Raw genomic sequence first — 8640 nt, forward strand, 5'->3', positions numbered from 1 at the left:
TGAGTTTTGGGGGTATGATGAGGAGCTACCTGGAAGAAAGCCTGCCTGTCCAAAAGAGCTCTAAAACTTCAGCAGAGCTTGATGTGGGAACCTAGAAGCCTCTGAACCCAACAGTGATAAAAGAAGATTGACAGCCCCACTTGGCAAGGGAATTCTCCACCACCCAAGAAAACCATGGAAATTCTATCATAATTACTGACCCTTCTTGGGCCCTGCTGCTGACAACTCCAGACCACTTGGGATACAAATATAGAGCCTAATTTTAGTAACTTAGGTGATTATTTTATCTATGAAACTTTGTTTTAATGGGTCTCAAAATTCTGTGACAGATTTCTGGTTATTTCACCAGACTCTACTTCAGTTGTAACATTGACTGGAGCAAAGGTACCAACCATCATACTTGCTTTGAGAAACCAGTCTTCACTCAGCCCACAGGGACAGTACCAATACCGCCAATTGTGTAGATGTCCTGGAGGAGCAGACACAGGGACTTGTCAGCTGGATGTGTTGGTGGCAGGATGCAATGCAGAGCTTCAAGCAGCGTGGTTCCACTGGCAATGCCTTCTTTAAGGGTGACTTTCCATCCATTGAACCAAGGCATGTTAGTGCTTGGCTCCAGCATGTTGTCATCAGTCCAACTGGAAACCAGCACAAATCTTTTTGTGTCAGGGTCATAGCCAATTTCCTTAGCGTAGGTGCTAACTTTCTTAATGATTTACCCATATCCCTTCTGACTGTGGGGTGGCTCAGTGGAATCCATTTTGTTAGCACCAGCAATCAGTTGTTTCACACCCAGTGGGTAAACCAGAACATGTTCACAGGGTCTGCCTATTCTAGGAGATACCTGCTTCAAATTCACCAACACCAGCAGCCATAATCAGGACAGCATAGTTAGCCTGATGTGCCCGTGATCATTATTTTGATAAAGTCTCTGTGTCCTGGAACATCAGAGATGGTCACATAATACTTGCTGCTCTCCAACTTTCACATCACAGACCCAGGCATACCTGACGGGTCCCTTCCCCAACTTGGTAGCCTCCTTCTCCATTTTTCTGATGGTCCTTTTGTTGATCTCACCACACTGTAGATCAGACGGCCAGTAGTGGTGGTCTTGCCCAAATCTACATGTCCAGTGACAACAACTGCTAGATTTAGCAGTGGTTTTCATAACACCTACGTTCTGGTGGCAAACCTACTGTGAAAGAAGTGTAACTTAGGAGATTCTATCATTCGTGAGAAGTGAGGAAATTTCAGTGTCTGAAACACCTCTTCAAGGAATACATTTGGATACAGGGTTATATGAACACAGCACCAAAAATTACAACCACTGAAAACTTTGAATGTACCAGGCACTGTTCTAAGTATTTTTATGTATTAAGTCATTTAATCCTCACCCTCTATTTTATAGATGAGAAAACAGGGCAATTCTCCCAAGGCCACATATCTAGTAAGTGGCAGATCTCTGGATCTAAACCACTCTGTAATAGATGTCTGACACCTACTCTCACCAGTGTTCAACAGAAGTGGGACATTGCTATGCTCTTCTTTTCCTGAGTCAGATAATCTCTCTTCTTAAATCAATTCTTGAACTTTTTGGCCATTTATATTATGACCTGCAGTACATCTAATACCAACAAATGTTCTACAAATCAATACCTGCCTTTATTACATACAATGTGCTTTGATATTTTCAACAATATTATATTTTATATCACTTTGAACGCTGGTTGCCATCTGCTAAACTGAATCCAAGATGCACAAATCAATTGTGAATCACACTTTGAAAACCCCCACTCCAGACCCTAAGTTGTAAAGGGCCGAACCCACCCAGCATGATGAAGTAGGTGCCAGGACAGCCTCGGGGCCTTGCTTGCACTCAGATTTGGGTCTGGTTAAGGACCTTGATATTTAGAAAATAAGAGGCAAGTACTACAGGTAAACAATGGCACCTGGAACCCTGCCATCCTGCATTCCTTACTAGGATTTCATAGCTAACTTAAGGCTTAACAGCTAGAAAGCCAAGAACATTTGGATTTTGACTGCCTATTTACCTTGTTCTTTTAGGACATCCTTGCAATGTCCCATATCTTTCTCACCTAAAACCTTTGTGGCCCTTCTAGGAACCCGCATTCTCTCCTGAGAATCTTTAGGAGCTCGGCACCAACCAGATGCCAGGAGATGCTGTTTGTTGTGACTTATGAGCACTATCTCCAGAGAGCTGGGGCCAGACTGCCGTTTTTTAGCTGTGTGACACTGGAGCACAACTCTGAACTCCTCTATGTCTTCACCTGTAAAATGGGAATAATAGTAGCATATATATCATGCAGAATATGGGGAGAATTAAATAAGATAATGCACATAAAAGGCTTCCCCACTGTGCACAATACATATCAGTACTTATTATACACTGAAAATACTGGGGTGTGTTGTCGGTGGGGTTGTGCATGGATGCTGCATTGTAGGGTTCCCTGGGCACACTAGGTATGTCAAAGACTGTCACCAGCTCACAGTGAGACTGGAGGGGATGGACTTGGTTGTGTTTTAAGCCCACCTTTTGTGTTCATCATTCCCCAGGGCTCTCTGGTAACCATGGCAACCCAGCTTACAGGTTGCCAAGTTCAAAACAATATAGTTCCAAGCAAGAAGTTTTGCTGACATTACCCATCCTGAAGAGAAGGCAATTAAGGCTTGAAGGTGCTAGCCTGAAGATGCAAGAGTCTCCATTAGTCTCTATTCACACATTTCCCAAAGCAAAGATGTTTTTCCCAGGCAAAAACAGGGCCATTGTAGTGAATGCTTTGAGTACCACTGACTGCACTTACAGTGTAGTCGATGGAACCTGAGCCATGGGGTCTCACACACTGCGATCCACCATTGACCCAGCCACTTACTCTGTGGCCCTGAGCAGGCAATTTAACCTCTTATGAAGATCACTCAGTGAGTATATGTGAAAGCTCAGAGCATAGTGCCTGGCACACAGTAGGCCTGCAATAACTTCATGGTGGCTTCTCCAGCTGTGGCTTCTCAAGTCTGCTTGTGTATCTCCAAATTTGCCTTTGCTTTCTCTGACTCTTTTGTCAAGAACATCTCTCATCTCAAGCCTCAAAACACTCAATTTTTCTACAGAAACCAGTGTACAAAAATTCATGTACAAAGGACTTAATCACAACATCATTCGTAATGACAAAAAACCACAAGAAATATAATATCTAACAATAAAGGGTTGATTAAAGAAAATAAGGTATATTCATAGAATAGAATGTGATTCATCTGTTTAAAATGATAATACACATTTGTATTTATTGATACAGAATTGATTGCTATATTATAAAATACAAAGTAGATTATAAAAGAATGTCCAGAGAATGGCCATATTTTATAGATAGATAGGTAGGTAGGTAGGTAGGTAGGTAGATACACAGATATCAAAGTATTAATTGTTGTTGAGTAATTTTTTGTTTAGTTTGCTTATCTGTGTCTTTCACATTTTTTACCACAAATATGTATGCCTTGTGCAATAAAATATTTCTAACATAATCCTAAGTTAACACTAACATATACTAACAACCATTTTCAAGGTTCAGGTCAAATTCCATGTTCACCATGGGCTTTCTTGGCTACCTCTGGCTCATGGGGAATTTCCTTTCTTCTCTCCAAACCCTGTGCAGGCCATTGTGTATCTCTGAAAACATTTACTGTGTCCAACTCTGCCCTGTGCACTCTCCCTGCTGGGGGCACACATTCTTAAGGGGCAAAGGTGGCCTTGCTTGGTCCCACAGGCACCTGTCAATGAACACATGGCTGAATGAGTGAATGAATGAACACATTCTTCACCTTCAGAATTCTTATGTGATGTGTTCTCCTTTGTTAGGCCTTTCTGGACCCTAACCCCCTTTTCTCAAGCATTTGTTTGCTCTCCCCCTAGAACTAGCCAGTCTGAAGGGAGTGCTGTGGACACAGTCCTGGCCCCAATGCTGCAGGTGGGGAAACATCACACAATAACCCAACTCAGGCCATGGGAAAAGGCTCTCCACTTGTCATTCTTTGGTGTAACCCTTAGTGTGAATCAGAGCAGGGAGGGAGAAGGCAGTGTGGATGCAGGGGCTGGTCCGTCCCTCTACTCTCATTCTCCAAAGTGCTACATTTTGGTAAGTTCTTTCAATATAATATCGTGGCATGCTTGTTTGGTGTTCTCCCCATTTCTCCTAGCCTCACATGTGGTTAGGTTGGGGCCTCAGAGTCAACACACTGCAAGGAGACACGAGGTGCGTCCCTTCTGGCTGGTGGCCATTGAAAACCAGTGTAGCACTTTCTCCATTCCCCCACCCCTGCTGCAATGTAAAGGCCTGGTGCTCCAGGTGGCATAGTCATATGACATAAAAAACTTCCTGACCACAGTTGAACTCCATCTGTGACCCATCAATGACATATTCAATGACCTTCATGGCAGTAAGCCAACTGAAATGTTTGGGCTCATTTGTTACTCCAGCAAAGCCTAGCTTGTCCTCTTAAATCCCCACCTGTCCTCACTGAGTAACCTTCACAAGAAAGTGACTCTGCATGTTACCAGGTTAAATTTTTGGATCCTACTTATAGTGTGATGTGAGGTTTCACCTAACTTGTGAATAGAATAAATACTTGAGTGTAAATATAGGAAAGAAATAAAAGTCTTCTTAACTCCCAGCCCTAAAAGCAGCTGCCTCTAAAAGTCAGAAAAGTATGGCTTCTAATTAGGCATTTTTCCTGCCCTTGAGTTTAGCAAAAGGGGATTCATCCAACCTGAATTCATCACCTCCCAATGATTTCCTCTCATGTGGGGACAACAGCATCAATTAGGCTCAGGACGGATGTAGGTAAAACTTTGCTCCAGCAAGGATTCAACCTGTCTTGCTTCTAATTGTCCATTTATTTGTCTCACAAACAATGTCAATACCCAGATGCTGCTTCCACAGAGCAGTGTCTGCTCCCCTGGGAAGCTGTTGCTGGAAGTGGCTGAGCACAGCACGAAGGTTTCCATGGTAATTACGCGCCAACCACCAGAAGGCTCTGCTCAGTGAAATCCCTCATTAGCCACCAGCCAGCTAATTAGGAGAAGTTTTTTTAGCACTTGCTCAGGTTCTAGAACATTTATTCCTGGGGGGTTAGGAGTAGATACTCAAGGCTTTGTCCAGACCAAACCAAGTCTCCTTAGACCCAAGCCCCAGGGAAAGTCATGGGAGTGAAGGGAGAGTCATTTATTCTGTTGGCCAATGGTGCAGCAGACATTCAACAGCCTTCTTTTTGCATCTGGCAAACACCAAGATGAGTTCAGGTCAACCAGCCAGACCAGAGGTGTGGGGACCACTAAGGAGGCAGAGATCCAGTCGTTCCATCCGAGAAAGCTCCAGAAAGTAACTGGAAGTACAAAGGACAAAGCCCTGCCTTTGGGAAGAGACTGAAGTGGGTGTGAGAGCCATGACAACTTGCAGGACCAGGAAAATTTCTGAGGCTCACGTGCCAGCTTCATGGATGCGCAGCCTGCAGACTCATGTAGGAGGGATCTCATGCTTGGTTAAATGCTCTGCTGTCACTATCATAAAATGTTTAATAATTTTTAAACATGGGTCCTGCATTTTCATTTGTCACAGGACCTCACACTATTATGTAGCAGGTCCTCAGTGCTCAGTTGGACAGGTATTCTAAGCAGGTAAACTGAGGCAGCAGGTTATGGATTTGGAGAAAACCCCAGACAGTCAGGTACCCAAGATGCCCCTGCACCACCAGATATTGCATCCATGACACTGTGACAAATCTCAGCCAAGAATTGGGACTGAGAGCCCTGGCTTGAGAGTCAGAAAGACATGGGTCCAAGACCCAGCTCTGCCAGTCACCCTCTGGTGTTCTTGGGTATCTAACCTCACCCCTCCACACCTGGTCTCCTTACCTGTGAAACAGAGATGTCAGTTTGTAGCTATTTCCTACGGTTATAGTCAAGATTGTCACATAATTGTTGCTTGATAAATGTTACCTAATGCCCTTATTATCATCATTGATACATTTGTCATTATCATTATATTTTTATCCTTATACCATTACACAGCTGACCACTGAGGCTCCTGAGAATCCACTGAAGTGTCCACACTAATGCAGCGGCCTGGTCTCTCTTGCAAAGGGTATCCTGACAAGACCAGGGAGCTGAAACATTGCCCTTTCTTTTTCAGTTCCTCTCTGAAGCAGATTGTCCCCCACTCCAGCACCTTAGCCCCATGTTTAAACTTTCAGAGTTTATTCTCACACTGTGACTGTACTAAGAAAACTGACCCGGAGGTGAGTGATTTGCTCAAGGTGACTCAGTGAGTCAACAACAGGACCACAACCCTGTCTTGATCTTTTGATGGTTTCCACCCCCTCCAAGGTTTTGCATTTGCCTGGTAACGTTCCCTCATTTCTGCCAGCCTCAGAAAAGTACTTCACTGTGCCTTACTTTATAGAATCTGATCTCTCCATACAAATTCACTCAAATCCCCCAGGATATAGTTATCTCAGGAAAATCAAGCATCTCCCAATGGGGCGCTGGTCAGAGCAAGACCCTGAGCTCCACGCCTCAGTGGGCGGAAGGGGATGCTTGTCTTAAGCAGCAGCAAGCTGGATGAGAGGCTAATTGGGAAACAGAAGGAGAAGGGGAAGCCATTCGAGCATGACCTGGACTTGGCTCATCCTGCCAGAGAAAGGCAGGCAGTCTGAGAGAGGGAAAGGAGAGAGAGAAAAGGAATAAAGGGGTCCTCTTGCTCCTGAGAAAGGACCCCTGCTGTCCAGCTGTGCCAGTTCCTGGAAGGGCATAGACTCTGGCATCAAATGGAATTGGCTTTGAGATCCCTCCTCTGCCATTTACCAGCTGTTTGATTTTGAGCAGGTTACTTCCTCTCTGACCATGTTTTCTCACCCATAAAAAGGTTTGTTGTATTGTTGGAAGAAATAATCTATGTAAAGTGGTTGGCACTCTCACTCAATAAATGTTCATCCTCCTTCTCCTCCTCCTCATCGTTGTCATCTTCATTAGTATTGGCAAAGAGCAGTGAGACTCCTCAGATCTGTCCTCAGTCCTTCTTACAAGGACATTGAAGGGCAACAACAATACTCCTCAGAGCAATAAAAGTAATAACTAAAGAGGGAGAGACATTAACATTTAGGCAGCCTCACTTTGGTGCTGAGAATGTATTTGGTGCTGCCATAGTCATTTCTTGTTTTATGTTCACCCCCATTTTCTCGATGAAGAAGCTGAGCTTCCCACAGATGAGGTGACTGACCTGGGGTCCCCAGGTGGTGCACAACAGAGCCCCTGTGCATCTGACTCAGGGGCTCAGGCTGGGCCTACTCCAGACCCAGAGGCAGCAAAGGCAGCCAGGAAAGATCTGACACTGAGTCAGTCATCCCTGGGAAGCCTGGTTCCCTTGGACAGGGACGAAAAGGACACGGCAGGGAGAGTGAGTGAACAGTGGCAGGAAAATGAATCGCAGAGTAGGGAGGAGCTGCCTGCCATTAATCATCATGAAGAATAGGTCCCAGAGAGCTGCCTTTGGCTCCGCAGTGATTAATGACCTTTTTAATTTCCTTGCACATCATCCCAATTATGCAGGGGCACTGAGGGAGGGCCCCTCACAGGGGAGGTGAGGAGGTCTGTTCAATACCCTGGAGTAAGGCAGAGGAGGGGTCAGGGAGACCCCAAGTTGTTTCTAAAGGCCTTGGGCCCAGGGGCCAGGGCTCGAAGGAGCTGCAGACCAGGTCCAAAAGCCTGGCAGGGTCTGGGTCCAGGGCCTGGGAAATGACACCCATCTCCAGACTGTTACAAAGAAATAGAATCATTTTCTTACATATGCAACTAAATTTCTGTTGTGAGCTTCCATTCCTCCCAAGTGGCAGAATCTTAATCATGTCCCTGAGTTGTGTCTAAGTTCTGGATGTCAAGACATGGGCTGAGGGTCTGAGGAAATAGGCTGCTTGAGATTCTCTACCGGGCAGCAAGTTCCTTCTGGTTCATCCATCATCTGGTCTGACCCTCAGTTGTCAGTGGTGGAGTCAGCTGCTAAGAAACCTCACCTTTCTGTTCACACCCAGCGTCTCTGTCTTTCTTGCCACTGTGCACAAAGGAGGGTAGGGATACTGAACCGCCGTGTTTGGTCCCAACTACCCAGTTGCACCCCCAGACCTTTCTGAGAACTCAGCCTCCAAACAGATGCTCTGTTGAGAATCAAGGTTTTGGGGCTGCCTCTAAATTGTCGTCCTCTAGCGTTCCTCCCCTTCTCTGCTTGTCCCAGCCCAGAGCAGGACACAGCGCATCAGCCACAGCCCCCTGGTCATACAGCCAGTCTTCAAAGTCCTTTCCTCCCAAAAGTTACAGCTTTGTGAGGTCAAAAGCCAAAACCAGCAGGTTATTTTTGTTTTTACCCTGAGGCATTAAGCACAAAACTAAGCCCCCGTCCTTTAATTTTGAGAAGTAAAGTGCAGGACAGAAGAGAAGTAAGGGGCAATCCAATGGTTAATGTTTCATAAATATTATCCTCCCACATGGACAGAATGTTATGGAGAGGCTCAAAGCAGGAATGAGCACATTCTGTAGAAAAATCAATAAAACTGTTCGTGGAGAGAGCAGTATTTCTTCAT

The 8640-nt window shown here is 45.1% G+C and overlaps 1 pseudogene; it reads right to left on the reverse strand.

The window, feature by feature from the left end:
* Nucleotides 1-302: 302 nt before the first annotated feature.
* LOC128779455 (elongation factor 1-alpha 1 pseudogene) lies at nt 303-1149 on the reverse strand (annotated as a pseudogene).
* Nucleotides 1150-8640: the final 7491 nt, after the last annotated feature.

Source organism: Desmodus rotundus, chromosome 1 (genome assembly GCF_022682495.2).
Source record: "Desmodus rotundus isolate HL8 chromosome 1, HLdesRot8A.1, whole genome shotgun sequence".
NCBI classification, from domain to species: Eukaryota; Metazoa; Chordata; class Mammalia; order Chiroptera; family Phyllostomidae; genus Desmodus; species Desmodus rotundus.